This window comes from Panthera onca, chromosome C1 (assembly GCF_046562875.1).
Source record: "Panthera onca isolate mPanOnc1 chromosome C1, mPanOnc1 haplotype 2, whole genome shotgun sequence".
NCBI lineage: Eukaryota > Metazoa > Chordata > Mammalia > Carnivora > Felidae > Panthera > Panthera onca.
The window spans coordinates 152,891,993-152,909,251 of NC_138346.1; the positions used below are offsets into that span (position 1 = coordinate 152,891,993).

At 34.1% G+C, this 17,259-nt stretch overlaps 1 protein-coding gene and 1 long non-coding RNA gene across 35 annotated transcripts in view; one reads left to right on the forward strand and one right to left on the reverse strand.

Moving 5' to 3' along the window:
* The window catches only part of ADGRL2 (adhesion G protein-coupled receptor L2), a 625,339-nt gene that overhangs the window by 63,603 nt on the left and 544,477 nt on the right, over positions 1 to 17,259 (reverse strand). The window lies entirely within an intron of this gene.
* The window catches only part of LOC144617237 (uncharacterized), a 73,746-nt gene that overhangs the window by 14,120 nt on the left and 42,367 nt on the right, over positions 1 to 17,259 (forward strand). For all 3 annotated transcript variants that reach the window (XR_013557540.2, XR_013557539.2, XR_013557538.2), the window contains exon 3: positions 12,724 to 12,805. This is a non-coding gene — a long non-coding RNA (uncharacterized LOC144617237). The remainder of the gene's footprint in view (positions 1 to 12,723; positions 12,806 to 17,259) is intronic.

The following is a 17,259-nucleotide window of genomic DNA, read 5'->3' on the forward strand; positions in this document are numbered from 1 at the left end:
AGCAGCTAAACTTCTGTTATGTAGAGCTAAGGAAAGTGGGCTCGCTCTCTTTAAATATTTATTAATGATGATTTGTGAGCCTAACTAATTGCTAGGTAAACATAACATTAGGAAGCCAAATGGTGTGTAATTATTATGGTAAAAGAAGAGGTGTTCTATAGTAATGTTCCCATTTGTCACATAACTATGTTCTCATAATTTATTTAATAATTTGTGTATTCTAGAAGATTTCTACCCATCACGGTATTTAATTCTTTAAGCATGTTAAAATATTATACTTGAAGCATTACAGAATATGTCTTGTTAGAACTATTTTAAAGTCACTGAGGTAAAGCTAAATTATAGAAATAAAGTTACTACTAGAATCTCTAGGAAAATATGCTTGAGTATTAATAGTACATGCATGGATACATAATTTGGAAAAAATAATTTCTATTCCATTTAGTTTCCTATATGCTGGTGTTCTCAAAATTTTTCAAAACATTCCTGATTTCAAAAAACAACAACAGCAACAAAACTGCCCCTCTTACTAAACCTTTGCAACTGTATTTGAAAGAAAAAGGTATAGAAAAAGACAATTTATTAATTGGATAACCAGAAGCAAAAATACAAAATATCTTTCTGTAGTATCAATATATAAACATAAACTTATTTGACTAAAAAAGTGTACAGTGTGTAACATAAATAGACAAATAAATAACAGGTAACCCACAGCAAGTCAACAAAAGCTTTGGCAGTAAAGTCCTGTTTAAGCCCATGTCCAGAATATCGTCATTCCATTTTTGAGTACAATAAAAACAGGAATAAAATAAAAGTGACACCTTCCACAATCACTTTGTGTCTGAATAAAATACTGTATCAGGAATTATAACCAGAAAGTTTGCATATGTTAATATTTATAGTTAAACTTGCATCTTAGAAACTTAAAAATAATCCTCAAAAATTCCACATTAATTACAAAAATAAGCATCTGAAATGGCAGTGCGGACTTGCTAAAAACAACTTACTGTTTTAGAAACCTCTGAAATTCCTTGCAGTTTTTACTGGACCTTGGGGTCAGTTTAATGCAAATTAGGCTTGACTCACTCAGAGCCTTATTAATCCAGTGCAAAATCTCTTGTTTGCAGAAATGCACATTCAACATAAATGTGCTTGCTTTTATTAGCAAAATAAGAAGTATTTATTTACAAAGCATGCCACTGAGACTACGTTTCATTCACAGGGTCATCAGGTCTAACGACTTAATGAAAGGAATAAGATAATTTAAGTGGGGATAAAAACTATAAAATTTTGAAATACTTAAAAAATATCGCTTCTATGTCCAAATTTTCAAGACTACTGCTTTAAATAATTCAAAAATTTATTATGACCTGTATCAATTAAAAGCAATTATTTATAAAAATGTTAACCTACTACAGTTTGCACTTGCAGAAACTATCACATTTTTAACAAGGGAAATGGGAAATCGCTATGGGATGCCCTAGTTAGATTAAATTAGCAAGAAACTTGTTACCAGACCATATAAAAGACATAGCGTAATAAGACATGACCTTGCAGAGCCTTGGAGCCAATCTGTGATGTTCTTCCTTCCTATAACCCTTGCTAATTATCTGCAAAGTTGCAGACCCTTTTGTCGTGGGTTATTTTTCTTCAAATTGTGAGGGGATTTTTGGTTTCTAAATATTTAATTAGTCTTGTTATGATATGAGAATTGTTGTACATGGCAAGCATTTCGATTTTCATACTCTATTCCTTCTAATTATCCTCAGATTTAGATTGGTCATCCCAAATCTTTTCCTTTTGTAATTATTTACTTCTTAGAGATCATTCTGTGAAGAAATATTTCCACTCTTATGGCTCTTCTTTTTCACAAATGGCTTTTCTAGTCCGTTAATTACCCGCTCAGAGGATTAGAGTTTGAGATAATGCAAAAGAACCTGCAACTAAAAGGAGTTTTAGAGGACAACAGTGAGCAAACTAGATTTTTGTGATCGCTATTTTAAATTCACCTTAAAGATTACTCCCTTGGTTTGGATAGGATTTTGATAAACAAGAAAATTATGCCATAAATACATTTTTTGTTTCCCAAGATGTTTGATGGGGCATCATTTGGTCAGTATTATAAATCTCTACATATAAAACAAATACGTATCTGGTCTAATTGACAATTCATATAATTTCTGCTTTTACAGACCTCACTTTGATTACAGCACAGCAACAAATGTTCGCAGAACTCCTATACCAATTAAACTGCAAGCAAAGAAATAAAATATTAAGACTCTGATAGCGTGGCTTTAAAAAAATTTCCATCTATGCAAATCTTAAGACTAAACATAACTTTTGCTAAAGCATTTAACTGACTCAGGAAAAGTTTTGTCATTTCTTAATGAAAATGACTACATTCTATATAAGTGCCTTGATTTTTTTTTAATCAAGAGGCAAGAAAACACTTCTATTCTTTACCTGAAGTGAATTCTTTTGGCATAAAATATTTTACATATTTTACTATTATGATTTCCTCATCAAAAATTTTCAGCTAAATCCACTTTTCTTAGATTACTTTTATTTTAAAGTAATCGATTTTACTCATGCAACTTATGAAATATTTTGGTAGTAAAATATGTGACATAGCTTTTAAACAAATGTATAGGAATGCCTTGTGTAAAAAGAGACACAAAAGAATGAGTAGTTATCTTAATAATACAAACTGAATAAATTAATGTTGGAGCAGAGAAGATATATAGAGTTAATATTTCTCCAAAAGGTCAACAAAGGGAAAACACTGTCATTCTGAAAACAAAGTGCTACATAATTGTTCTAAAAGGTATGGATGTTTTTATTATCTAGTTTTAATGTTGCATCCCATAAAAACCATTATCTGTGTTTTCCTTATGTTGTTCTTGCTCATCTAGAAAGATGCACCAGAACAGACTTCTCACAGAAATTACTATGTATATATCTTGAACTATTTCTTAATATGAAGCACCATATGAAGGACCTTAAGTCTCTGAGGCAGAACATTTTTAGAGCTGAGGACACTAGGCTACTAGCGTTGAACTGCTGTTTTCCATCTCACAGCGGTGCTCTCTATACAAGTCTAAGAGTAGCAACTTGTTGCCCTGTACTTAAGTGTGAGGGAGGCAAACACATTTGCAGGAAGCATCAGGTAAGGAGGAGGTACAGAGAAGGCCAACACATAAACTATGCTGGCCAAACAGTATAATATTCTTTCTTCCCTGATTATCCAAACCGGAAGTGATCTTTGTCTCCTTTCCCTATGGCAGGAATGGTCTATATAACTAATATTCTACTTTGTGTCATCTCTTGTATAATTCACATTTTAGTTTTTATTTAACTTGGTAAGTATGTTCCATGTTTAGAATTAAGTGATAAACTCGTTATGTTTTGTTTACATTCTTTTGCAGACAACCCCTAAGAGTGCCGGGCACTTATTTGTATCAGGTCTTATTTCTAGGACACTAGTCTTCCCTCTCCAGTTAGATGTTGTTAAGTTTCTTTTAAATCCACCAGAATGCCCAGTCTTGTTTACAGCAACAAGTACTCACTCAATAAATACTTTCTAAATTAGAATTCTCACTCTTCTATTTTTTTATTCAGGTTTTTTTTTCTTTTAATCAAAGGGACAACTCAAAATGTCCTGTTGATACATACTAGTTGTCATTTCTTTAATAAAAACTGTGGAAATTTTGTACAGATGTTTACCTAACTGTTCTGAAAGACAAGAGATGAAAAACAATAAAGGCAAAAAGCTGGAACCACAGACTCATGGGATACTCTTAGCAGTAGAGCAGGTGTGGAAGGCTAAAAACAATCCTTAATACCTATAATCTGAATATAAATAATTGAATTCATTAGAGACTCTATAAAGAGGTGGATACTTTGTGGTTCATACACTCTCAAAATTAATGGAGTCTCACCTGACTGATAAATAATATGGCAAATTTCACTGGCTTACTTACGATAAATCAGAACTAATCTTTAATCATGACAAAATATTCATAATCTAATCCTTTTATCAAATTGACTATCACTGCAGGAGTCTCATGTGTTTGCACAATTAAAAACCCCGTGTTAGCTGTATATAATAAGGCATTACATTCGATGCAAATCCTTTTCTATTGAAATAAGTGCCAAGCTGACAGCAGGAAGTAGCTGATAAGAAAGCAACAAGGCATTGCTCTTGGCATTCTTGATAACTGAACACCTACCTACTCATAAGCATTCAGTATTCAGCATATTAACCCAAAGTGCTCTTTTTCTAAAAAAGCACAGATCAAGGGAAGTGTCCTCTTACTGCAATTCAGTCTCAAGGGCAAGAAATTATCTATAAATAGATAGATGACAGATAAAGAGAGATAGAGAAATAAATAAATAGGAAGGAAGGGAGGGAGGGAGGGAGGAAGGACACGATAATTTAATATCCACCTGTGATTCTGGCACTAGAAACAGCAATATAAGACATCATATGCTATTACATTCTAGGTGTAGAAATACCTACAATTTTGAAAGCATAGTAATACCCTAAATAAACCAGACCAAATAATATCTATGCAAAAGAAAATGAAGAAGTGGATGTGAAATTGTGTATTACAGTTCTCTGCTATAAAAAAATGAAGTCGTCATTTCAGAATTAATACAAAGGACCTGAAGCCCTAATGTCATTTGCCATATTCACATTACAGGGTTAAAAATGTATTTTTTAAATACATGGTATAGAACTATTCCATATTTTGAGAAACATAAAGAACACAATCTTTGAAAGATCGTTTCTTCCTTAGCCTAAGTACAAGGGGAGAATTAAGAATGTCCAAAAGGAAGAAGCAAGCTGGTAAGATGCTTCAGAGTATAAAAGTTTGAGAGGGTGAGGTCAGAAGTTGAATAACTCCCTAAACAGAGCTACTCAGTATTCCCTCAACATATAGTGTATCTTCCCACCTCAGGATATTGCTCATCACTTTCCCTTCTCCATCAGGTTTTGAAAGTTTATTGTGCTGAGAGATTTGGTATCATACTTATTTCTGTACACATCTCATCTTCTTCACCAGACTACATCTTTGAGGGGTTCACGCTCAGTTTAAGAATCCCCGAAATATGTGCAGTGCCTAATGCTGTGTCTTAGTCTAAAATTTATTAATTCTATAAACATCAGTCTGTAGGCTTGCAAATATATATTCTTACCGGTTGTTCATAAATACCTTTACAGTGTTCGGCACATTAGCTTGTACATCCTGCAGCTCAGTAATTATTTGGGAGCATAAATCAATGAATGAAAGATAAAATACAATTTTCAGAAGTCAAGCAGAGTTCCATACCCATAGGACAGAAACCAAATTAAAACGTTTCTGATTTACATGGTTTGTGTAAGTTTTTAAAAACTACAATGAAGGCAGGGCCTTCCATTCCATGTTATATTCCTAGCCGGAATTAGCTTCCTATCAGTAACTTGTCTGAAAGGCTCAGTTCGTTGTGACCTATAAACTGTTAGACTCAAGAGCTTTAAAATACCGCTAACACCATGTACAGGCTGGGGAGTACAGGGCTGTGTGTTGTGAAGCAGCAACGCCACTCCGCTGAAAGCTGACATGCAGTCTTGGGCCACAGATATAAACAGGGTAAGCATATTAAATAATGGATGCCTAGGAAAACATCTTTATCACTGCAGACGAAAGGCACAAGGTACACCTTATTACTTCATGCATATTAAGATCTATTAAGCCAATCTAAGTTTTTTACATGTCTTATAACAGTTAGATAAACAGGATATCTTAATTCAATAAACTGTATTTGAGGTTGCATAATTTACAGTGTTAGAATTATTTTTATTTGCAAAAAAGTATTCTAATCCTTAAAATACTACACTCAGCGCATAACATTACATATTTTGTTAGGAATCACAATTTATTAAGTGTATTTGATATATCATCATTAAGAAAAGAAACACGAGAAGAGCTTTGCGACTGCTCTTATCTTTGGCCCTTCAACTTTCCATTTCAACAACCTCGTTAAGGTCAAAGTGTCATGAGAATGTCTGCCCACTTTTAAATCTCTACAGTCTGGGCAAGGCAGAATCTTTTGGGTTCAATCAGGAGTGCTTTCTTTTTGTATTCAGCTAAAAAGCGTAATAGCACCACAAAGGTCGGCATATTACCTTTATTAAAGAAAAAGGATCACATGACAAAGATAAAATGCCACTTGTAGACCTGAATTGGGCAATTGGGGGGAGTGGTTAAAACTACTTTAATGTTTAGTTGCCAGATTCCTACAATGTATGTAACCAGTACCACTGACAGGACTTGTTGTTATATTTATCATCAGTACCTTTCTCAGGTTGGGTAACATGGGAAGCAGAATTTGAGGCAGAAATCTCTGGGAGGCTCACAGCTCTTAGAACTATCAGGGAAGCGGGACTGGGGAGAAGTCTAATGCAGTTGCAACAAAGGCCCCTCAAATTCCTCAGGGAGGGAGCTCTGGAATTGGGAGGGCCCTTCGGAGCTGTGTCAAAATGAAGCAAAAGATGAGGAGGCAAAGCCTTTGTACTTGGCATTCGGTGAGGGCTGCCTCTGGGGAGAAGGGTTTAAGATCCCTTCAGCCCGCGGTCCTGGGCGGGGACTCACAGAGAGCCCATCAGCAGGCAACAGCCTTGGCAGCTGAGGGAAAGAGTCCCCGATCCTGAATGGGGAATCCAAGGGCACACCACGACAGCCACTACAACACTGTACTTGTACAGAGTTTAATGAATTGTTTTCAAAAACAGTTCTTTTAACGTTACTTCTCATTTTCACAGATTTTATTGTATTGCATCTTCTTGTACACACTGACATGTCAATCCTGTTTACTAAGCGATATTCAAAGGGTTTCCTATAGAGCAATGAACCTTAACAGGCAGCTTTTAATTGGCCCACATAGGCAACCACATTACTATTAATTCCACAGCTACGGCATAAAATAAAACCATTGCTTCTCAAACTCTAGAGCAATTAGACCTCTCGGCTATTTGGCTAACTCTGCTTCATGATACCCAATGCAGTTAATTATATTTTTTGATGTTAATAGTCTCTGTCAGTCTCAAGCATAGCTTCTCTTTGATGAATATTTAAATTATATTTGAATAAAAAATAATCTTGGTTACATTTCATATTCAGTAATCATCACAGCTTAATAAAGGTCTACTCGTCAAGGGTGGAAATAAATGGCAATGCACATATAAAGGTCTCAAATCAACTTATCAGATAATGTATTTGTAATGACCATTATCTATCTTTCTGTCTAACATACCTGTTTATTTACATTTCCAAAGGGTAGAGTCTCATTCACCTAACAACCTACAAATAGATTTCAAAAGTTACTTATAAACATTCTTTTAAATTATATATACAGAATCCCATGAATTAACAATGAGAACATCTTAGGACTTGGTCATAAGATAATTTAATGTATGAAAAAAATACCAAATTATAACATGTCCTAGAAAAATTGGCATACTTTCCCTTGCCTCCTCTTGATGCATTGTTTTGGAAAATTCCAAGAGTAGTAAGAAAAAAAAATGTTTGATTTACTAAAAGACTTTTTGATTACGGATCTTATGGACCTGAAATCATTACTAAAGAAAAGTAACTTAAAAGTCATATTTTTCCTCCATAAGATTCTTGGCTGCGATAGGAGTCTGGGGTGAGGGTGCAGGAAACTTCCAAATACAGGGAGTGGGGAAAATGGAAAAAAAGTGTAAAAGCAAAGCCCATTAGTATAATTTCTTAAAAATTTGTTTAAACCTTACTCAACTTAAAATTCCCTTAGTTTAAGACTCATAAATATGGAGAACAAACTGAGGGTTGCTGGTGGGGTTGTGGGAGGGGGGGGATGGGCTAAATGGGTAAGGGGCATTAAGGAATCTAGTCCTGAAATTATTGCTTCACTATATACTAACTAATTTGGATGTAAATTTTAAAATATAAAAAATAAAGTTAAATTACAAAAAAAAAAAAATGACTGAGTCATCAAGAAGTTACTTTTAGAACTTCAGATCTATCATTTGTAACATGTTTTGAGAATTAAATAAGATGTTTTGGAAAGTGCCTAAAAAAAAAATTCCCTTAGTTTAGGGGTGCCTGGGTGGCTCAGTCGGTTAAGCATCCGACTTCAGCTCAGGTCATGATCTCTCGGTCCATGAGTTTGAGCCCAGCATTGAGCTCTGTGCTGACAGCTCAGAGCCTGGAGCCTGCTTCAGATTCTGTGTCTCCCTCTCTCTGCCCCTTCCCCAGCTCACACTCTGTCTCTCTCTCTCTCTCTCTCTCTCTCTCTCTCAAAAATAAATTAAAATTAAAAAAATTAAAAAAAAATTCCCTTAGTTTAGCCTACATCATAACAGAAAGGTTTTAAACAAAGTATTTACTTAACATAAACTATCAGAATGTTTTTAAATCTTAAATCTTTTATTTAATGAATAAATTAATGTTTTGTTATCTATTTAATTAATGCCCCTTAATAAATTTACTTGTTAAATTTTTAATTTTTCACATTCTCATCCCAAATTCTAAATCTTTAGAATACAATGGAGACACAATGAAAAAAATAAAAATAAAAATAAAAAAAGATACGATGAAACGTCCTGAAGTATATAGATCAACTTATGACTGTCGAGTAGAGGACTGACAATTTCTCAAACTCATCACATTATAAATAAAAATGGTAAGGGCAGATTAAAATTTTGTGAGGTCCAAAGCTTATAAAATTTAAAGGTACCACTTTAAGGGGAATAAAAACCAGAAAAATTTCAAGTGGAAAATAAGGTGCCAAAGTGAATAGTTATTTAGAAAAAAAGAAAAGAAATCACAATAAACAACACATTTGTAAAAGCCAACACAACAAAATCCAGAAAACTGAAATACCATTTTAATAAATTAATTGCTGGCATTCCTTCATATTTTGTTTAATATTTTTTCACCACAAATCCTACCATTGTCTCGTATATAACAATTTCATACTGTCACTTTCTATAGTTTTGGTTTTCCTCTAGAACAGCTACTCAAAATTTATTATTTACTACTGATGGTCACCATACACAAAGTACACGCCTACAACGTCACAGATGCTCATGCCTGTTGAACTCCTACAGCCCGTGTCCCACAAACACAGCTATTCTGGTAAATTCTATTTTATATGATACTCACTAAAAGAGGGGAACAGCATGTTGCTTTTATAATTGTAAGTACCACATCTGACTTGTTGTCTATATACTCCCTCCAGAATACAAGGGAGAGAACTTCTGCTTTGATTCGTTATATATGAAAACCAAATCCCCCACTTACTGTTTTTTACACATTTAATGACTGAAAAGGTTTTCCACAGAGTAGCTTCTGGCTCCATTCACTTCAAACATTATTTTTCCTCCACTTGCCACATATTTCAGGTGCCACAGGACACATTCAAATTGTAATATGACATCTGGCCTTGCACATTTATGTCACAATCAGTAAGGCAATATAATGAATAATAGGAGCAATTCTAGAGGCCATTTCTTCACCAGAATAGCCAGCAATAACTAAACTGTACACGAGTGTCTGCAAACCACATAAAAATACACCACTAAACCCAAACTGAATTTATCACCACCAGAACCTCTACTTAACAGAATCCCACTAGCTCTTGGCTACTCCTAAGTGACCATAAATGAGGGGAAGTGTAACAGAGAAGTCAGAGAATGAAATCAAAACCTTAAGATTGTGTTTAAATATCATACTTCAGCCAACTTTACAAAAACATATGACCCTGTGAGCATACCGCTAGGGGTTCTAACAATGACTTGGAAGAGCTTGTGCAAGTGAAGGGCTCTGATGTTTAAGATTCATTAACTTCATGGTGAATCCACTTTTAGACAGAGTAGTATTTTCACACATTACAGGTGAGTTCAATAACAATGATGGATCTCTGGTCTGTAAAACTGAACAGAAAGACCACTGCCATAATCTCAAGACAACCTACACAGAGTGACGATCACTTCAGATATTCTCTTTAAGGCAATGGGGAGTGTGCTTAGGTGAGTTCTAAAACTATGTTGGTGTTGGTTGCATATGACATTTGAACAACTACTGGGAGAACGGTGACATGCATTGGTTAAAGGATACACTTGATTGTTATGTGCAACAAATATCAAGATCACAGAATCACTCACTTTGTATTTCTTCCAAACCTGACTTTTCCTAGAAACATCAGAGATATTAGGTCTAAATCTAATTGTGGAATAGCAAACAGCATTACCAACTGTAACTAATTGCTTTATTTCAAGAAAATACATAGCAAAGTAAAAATAGGTCTTTAAGAACTGTAGGACAAATAAATATGTAATGCTATCAGAAACCTAATTAACCACAATAATTTTCTTAGGCAAAGTACAAAGTCGTGTATCGATACTGGTGTTTTTGTTACTGCTGCTCTTGCGAATTTGGTCTAGGTTCAGTTTCATTATGTGATATATAGAAAAATCAGCAACGCCACAATTAACGACAGCTTAGCTGTATTTTTGTCTTCATTTGATAAGTCAATAGAATATATTATAAGCGATACTGATTCACAACTGCTACCTGCTTTTGAGAGGCAAAGCAGGGCTCCTAAACTGTTAGTAAGAAAATAAAGTAAGGATTTGGACTATAACAGTGACTAAGGATTTTTTTTCCCTCTACCCAATAACACACAGGATTTTTTTTTTTTTTTTTACTGACCGAGAAATCTCAATAAAATAAAAAGGATTGTTAGGCTGGAAAATTATCAATTTCACTCAAAATTACATTTTGTTATTATTTATTACATAATAAAAATGCATTAAGTAATAAACGGTATATTTTCAGACACTAAAATTATTCCAAAGCTTCAACAAATACATTTAATTTCCTGGCAATAAACATGCTGATAAGACGCTGCACTGCATACAAAAAGGAATTACAAATTCTTAAGTGAAGTTACAAATCATAATTTGTTCATTTTTTATAGTGGTAGAAAAAATGTGCAATATATTACATTTCACTAGCATTTGGCTATGAGCTTTCGGTGGGGAGTGGGGAGAGAAAGCCAAATACAGAGAAAACATAGTGACTATGTCTTGATTTGAAAATCTAATAAATTTCGTTTCTCTTCTCTATAACTGTGATTAACTATTTTTATTTGTTCAAAATTTAAAAGGATGCTTGTAAGTTATATTTATACACAACACTAGTAGTATGCCATCAAGGAGCAGCTACATACTAAAAAGAAGTCACACTTAGGTACAAAACAAAACTCAAATGGGTATTTGAAACTAGTCTTATGTAAGCAGATACAGTGTGCTTTCAGTTATTTAACACTGATTATCTAGTACATTTAGGTAATATAAGTCTAAATTGGACTTTGTTTCTGTCAGTTAACACAATTAATGTTTAAGTTGACTTTGTAAATAGAAACCAGTATTATAGTGTGAAGCAGGGTATGTTCTAAGTGAGAAAAAACTACAAGGTAGATGACAATATATGTACTATTAAAATATCACTGTAATCTCATCCGAAATAGCTTTCAAATAAGAAAGCTGGAGTAAATGATACTCAAGGTTATGAAAGGGATTATGAACAGAGTATTTACAATAATATTAAAATCTGTATGTCAAATCAATGTTTACATTTGCTTTTCTTTCTTCACCTCTCCACTTTGGTTTCAAAAATAAAGATAACTTCTAAAAATAAAAACCAGGGGTGCCTGGGTGGCTCATTTGGTTAAGCGTCCCACTCTTGGTTTTGGCTCAGGTCATGATCTCATGGTGGTGAGTTCAAGTCCCAAGTCAGTCTGTCCCACCCCTGCTCGTGCTCTCTCTCTCTGAAAATAAATAAATAAACTTAAAAAAATAAAAATAATAACTGAACCAAAATCACTAGAGTTGAAATGAGATAGGTTTTTCCTTTTAAAAATCTAACTTCTCTTTCCCTCATCCGCCCAGTATCTCTCCAAAACCAAAATCAAATTCAGACTTTTAAGGTATTATTCAAACCTCTTAATTCTTAGGAAACACTGAAGATCAGTAATGTTTTGTTCATAGGGAAAATCGTCCTAGCTTCCTTGACCAAAAGACATATTATAAAAGGTTAACAACCCACATATTAACCGTAAGTACCAGAGAAAACTGTTAATTCACACTTATTCTCTTAGTACTCATTATCTAGTAGAATTGTTTACTAATTTTCATTTTAAAAGGAGAAACAGAGAACCCTGTAGAGCAGAATCTTTGATGTGACACTGTTTCTTTCTTCTACATTTGATAACCAGGGTTGTAAGGGATATTTATTTGTCTTCTAAGCCATTTTACAATTTATTAGTCTTTCTTGCATAGTAAATGTGAATGTTTAATATGTTTCATGTTTATTACTGCCACTAGTCTCCTCTTCCTATAATGAATGCTTTGGTTTAAATGCCCATCGGTAAGTGACATGCAAAGTATGTGTCCAATTAGATATACCAATTAGAGCTTTAATGGTTATTTATTACTATACTCAGGTTCAAGAGTCTATACTAGTAACCTCCCAATCCTTGGCCAAAGAGAGGTGCTTGTGATTCCATTAGCTGTCTTAAAACAACTCGGCCAAAAGTGAAGAATTCGTGGAAATCCATCACCTAACAGAAAATAACTTAAGTATAATGCACACAGATGATGAGTTAGTAGCATCTGAGTTATTCATTTTTCCCCAGATACATTTCATCTTAATGGACAAAAGGCTGATAAATCTGACACCACAGATAGATAAAAGCACTTGGGATAAGCAGCATAAAGGTAAGAATATAGTTCTTCAGAAATGGCAGGCTTAAATTCTATGAGAATGAATACGTTCAATGAATAAACAGACTAAGCAAAAGTATCCCTGACCAGTAAGTATTTACAATAATGCAAGAATAAAATACACGAACCCCCAAAATTATAAAATTATAAATTATAAAATTAAAATTATAAATTATAAAATATCAAATTAGGTGAAAAAGCAGATTTGGCTAATTTTTTTTCTTCTAAAAAAGTGCCGTTAATAAGGATGGGATATGAATATCTTAGAAAAACAGGTTTTAAGTATATTGTTACCTGTAAAGAGAGATCAGGAGATAAAAAAAATAATTAAATAAACTCTTTCTATAAGAAAGCTCTGACTTGGATACAAAGCTTCTTTATGAAGACCGAATGATCAATATAAAAGTTGAGAGGGCGGTATGTCAAGGAGAGGATATCCACACTGAAATCTATAATCATGAAGTCTGCCAGAGGACACTAGCAGAATTGTGACTGCATTTTGGTGGATTTTCTTGGTAAATTCTGAGAAGCTTCCAATATTCATCAGTTGTCATAGGAAGGTTTTGTATGACTATGTGTATATATCTTTTAAATATTTTATACACAATATCTTATCAGTATAGTTGAAAATAACAGAAGTGGATTTTTAAAGTCTAGCTAGCAGAATTAATGGGATTAGTTATTAATTATTATTTAATAATAAATTTTCACGTCATGAAGATATTAATGAGATTCTAGGTATTAAACGAATTGAAGTTTCAGCCCATATAGCAAATAATTCAACCTTTTAAAGTGAAAAAGGCATATCATGTTGCCACTTCTCAAGGATATTTTTTAAATCAGTGAGGAGAATATATGTGCTGTCGTGTAAACAAAATGTACTGAATGCAATGACAGTTGATTCCGGATGTAAAGAAACAGAGCCAAAATATGATGAGTCCCAAGTTCCTCAGCAGTCTAACAATGCTATTCAATAACTCTTTTAAACAATCACGTATGTCCCCACCACCCACCCCCAAAGAAAGTCTATGTGCCTTGACTAGTAGTAAGAATGAAAGGTGGAAAGGCAGAGGGAGAGATCCTCATGCTTACTCCTAACTAAGGCAGGCATGGTCCTTTCCATGGAGTCTTACTTCTAACGGCACGCTGTGAATACGCACTAAATTTCCAGACTCACTCTACATCTGCTGTAATGTAATGAGTCATGGAAAAGAAACTGTCACCACTTGAGCTGCTGTTGGGTTGACATGTTAAGTAAAACGTGATTATGCTTGTAAAGAGTTGGGTGGGACACTGATAGGTTGACAAAAGAGAAATTCAAGGATGGAAAAGTAACTGAATGGGATGTAGGACAGGAACAAATTGATCTGGTTCCTATATATTTGAGCTTACTTCCATCATCCCAACCCTTGTTGGAAAAGATCTAGGCTCTGAAATAAGTTTTGTCACCTACTGACTTAGCTTAATTTAATGAAACTGTACCCAAGTTCTAGAAGCTAGATTTTTTTTTCCTTTTAAGGCATAAGTCCCTGAATAGTGTACTTACTTTATAAATCTAGGCCATGTATTTATTCATTGTTGGTTCTGTGACTAGGGAAATACTTAATTCTTCTGGTCTAGGCAAGACTGAATTCTATTTTCTTGATATCTATTCTGAAACTCTATCATGAAAAGCCTAAATGTTCTTTTATTTGGGCTATCTAGACAGAACAAAACCTTCAATATCAACAAGGAAAAAAGTGTACATCTTTTATACTTCACTATTATTTTACTATTACGACCGCTATTAACTTTACTATTGGCTTTATGAGACATTATCTTTCTGTGCCTGTCCTGGTTTCCTTGATGGCAACTTTACCTCTGTCCCTTATATTCAGGTGTTCTCTAGAGTTTTTGCATGCTCAAACTACATAATGTCTGTGAATGATATCACCTATTCACCAGAAAATTTAACTTTACATTAATGTTTGCTTCATCTATATGTTCCTTCACCACTCTTGTGAGCACCAAATCTATATAAGCAATCGCTTGCTGAACCATTTATTTATAGGCAAACCCGTTCCCAAATAAACTGATATGAGTAGTATAACTACCAAAAATACACTGAATTTTATTTAATAACCGTGCACTCTTTTTCTCTCAAAATAAATAAACTTTAAAAAAAACCCAGAAACGTAACATAGTTTTGCTATGAGGTTCTAGCCAGTTGCTATCTATATGTGGGCTAAAATTTTGGCCAGAAGCTTTAAAGGAACAAGCTAGTTCTCCACTTGTAGGACAGTCCTTTTTTGTCTTAGTCAATTTCAATACAAAAACAGCTTATTTTCGAGTCAATGGCAAAAATATACCTTTCCTACCACAGGGAAAACCTGAGGCATGTATTCTATCTTGAGAGGAATACATTATTACTTTTAGAACCTCTTTGTATTTATTGACAGAAGAACACTGGTGCATATCTGCTAGTATGAATTAACTCTGTAACTCATACTCTACATGTAAAACCTCACCTACCCATGCATGTTACCCTAACATTAAATATTGGGGGAGGGGAGTGGGAAGTACACATTTACTTTCAGATCTCTAAACCAAAGTGCTACAAAACTTAAGGGGATATTATAAAGCATAGCGAACGACAGCAATCTACCTTAATCAGAATGGTCAGGCTCTCAGAGAGAAGAACTTGAACAAAGGGATAGTCATAAATGACACTACAAGAGGATCTCAGATACAATTTAGCACATCACTTTAAGACACTAACTAGATTGTCCCTAAGTGCTGCAAAAACCCGACATTGTTAGCAAACTCTAATTTACTTATTCATCAAATACTTCAGAGTTGTAGTAAGGTTTTTTTTTTGTTTGTTTCTTTTTTGCTTTAATGAAATCAAAGTGCTAAAACTATTGCACATTTTTTACTCTTTAAAAAAATTTTTTTAAGTTTATTTATTTATTTTGAGATGGGTGGGAGTAGGGGCAGAAAGAGAGGAGAGAGACAGAATCCCGAGCAGACTCTACACTGTCAGTGCAAAGCCCAGTGTGGGGCTCGAACCTACGAACAACGAAATCATGATCTGAGCCAATATCAAGAGTCAGATGCTTAACCTACTGAGCCACCGAGGCACCCCTTGCACATTTTTTTTAAGGAACCTCACTATATTATCTTCAAAGAGTGCTAAAAATACTCTCTCTAATGGTGATTATTTTATAGAGTATTAAAATCATTTTAGGGAAGAAGTTCTTTTCTCACTTTTTAGGGTGAGCCATTTGGTGTACTTATAAGACAAGTGTACTATCACTTTCTGACAGAGCCTTGGTTTCACACTTTTAAATGAACAGGAAATAGAAAATGAAGAATCAGTAACAATTATTAATACTTTACCACCACCACAGTCAGAATTACAAGTGCATTTATTTACTTGATTCTTAACTGTTGAAGTGATGACAGTAAGGAAAGGGGACAAACATATATTAATGCTATTGATAATTGTGTTTATCTCCATCACAGTGTTTTAGAAATTCAATAGAAAACATCAAGTGCTTTTATTTGAGCTTTCAAAAGAGAAGTTTTTTTCTTAAAGCCAAAAAAATGCCTTTTCCTACATTATTGAATATCACATTTTCTGACAATTATAAATAGATAATTTGCCAAATTATTAGGAGTATGGTAAAAATAAATCTTACTTCATTTGTGAATACTGAAAATTATTTTTCAATTAAAAAAAACCAGGGATATACTTAAATAAAATGGGCTACCTGTCTGGAGCATGAGACTCTGCTCTTGGGGCCAAGAGTTCAAACCCTACACTTACTTAAAAAATAAGATATTCAATAATTATTCATTAATAATTCAGCTGCAAAAATATTATCTACATATTTTCTTCCAGCTATTTTAAACTATGTACCAGTCAAATATGGCAGACTTCCTTAAAGGTTTATATTCTGACACTCATAGACTGGAACTCTTATAAGCTACCACTATGAAACTCATTTTAAGTCCTCTTAATATTGTCTTCATTGTCACTAAACTGTTCTTGTTTAAAAACATTTTTTAATGTTTATTTTTGAGAGAGAGAGAGCAGGGGAAGGGCAGAGAGAGAGAGGGACAGAGAGAGCAGGGGAGGGACAGAAAGAGGGGGAGACACAGAATTTGAAGTAGGCTCCAGGCTCTGAGCTGTCAGCACAGAGCCCGAGGTGGGGCTTGAACTCAGGAGCCATGAGATCATGACCTGAGCTGAAGTCAGACGCTCAACTGACTGAGCCACCCAGGCGCCCCCAAAAGTGTTCTTGTTTAAATTGTCATTGTGCTGACTAAATAATTATAAGCTACCAGCATAATACAATTTAAAAATGGGGTTTCTACAGCTAGTTTTGGAATTAACACCTTATTTGCATTAAAACATCACAACTGGATATTTTGATAACAAGGCTACAGAGAATAAGTCTATGCTT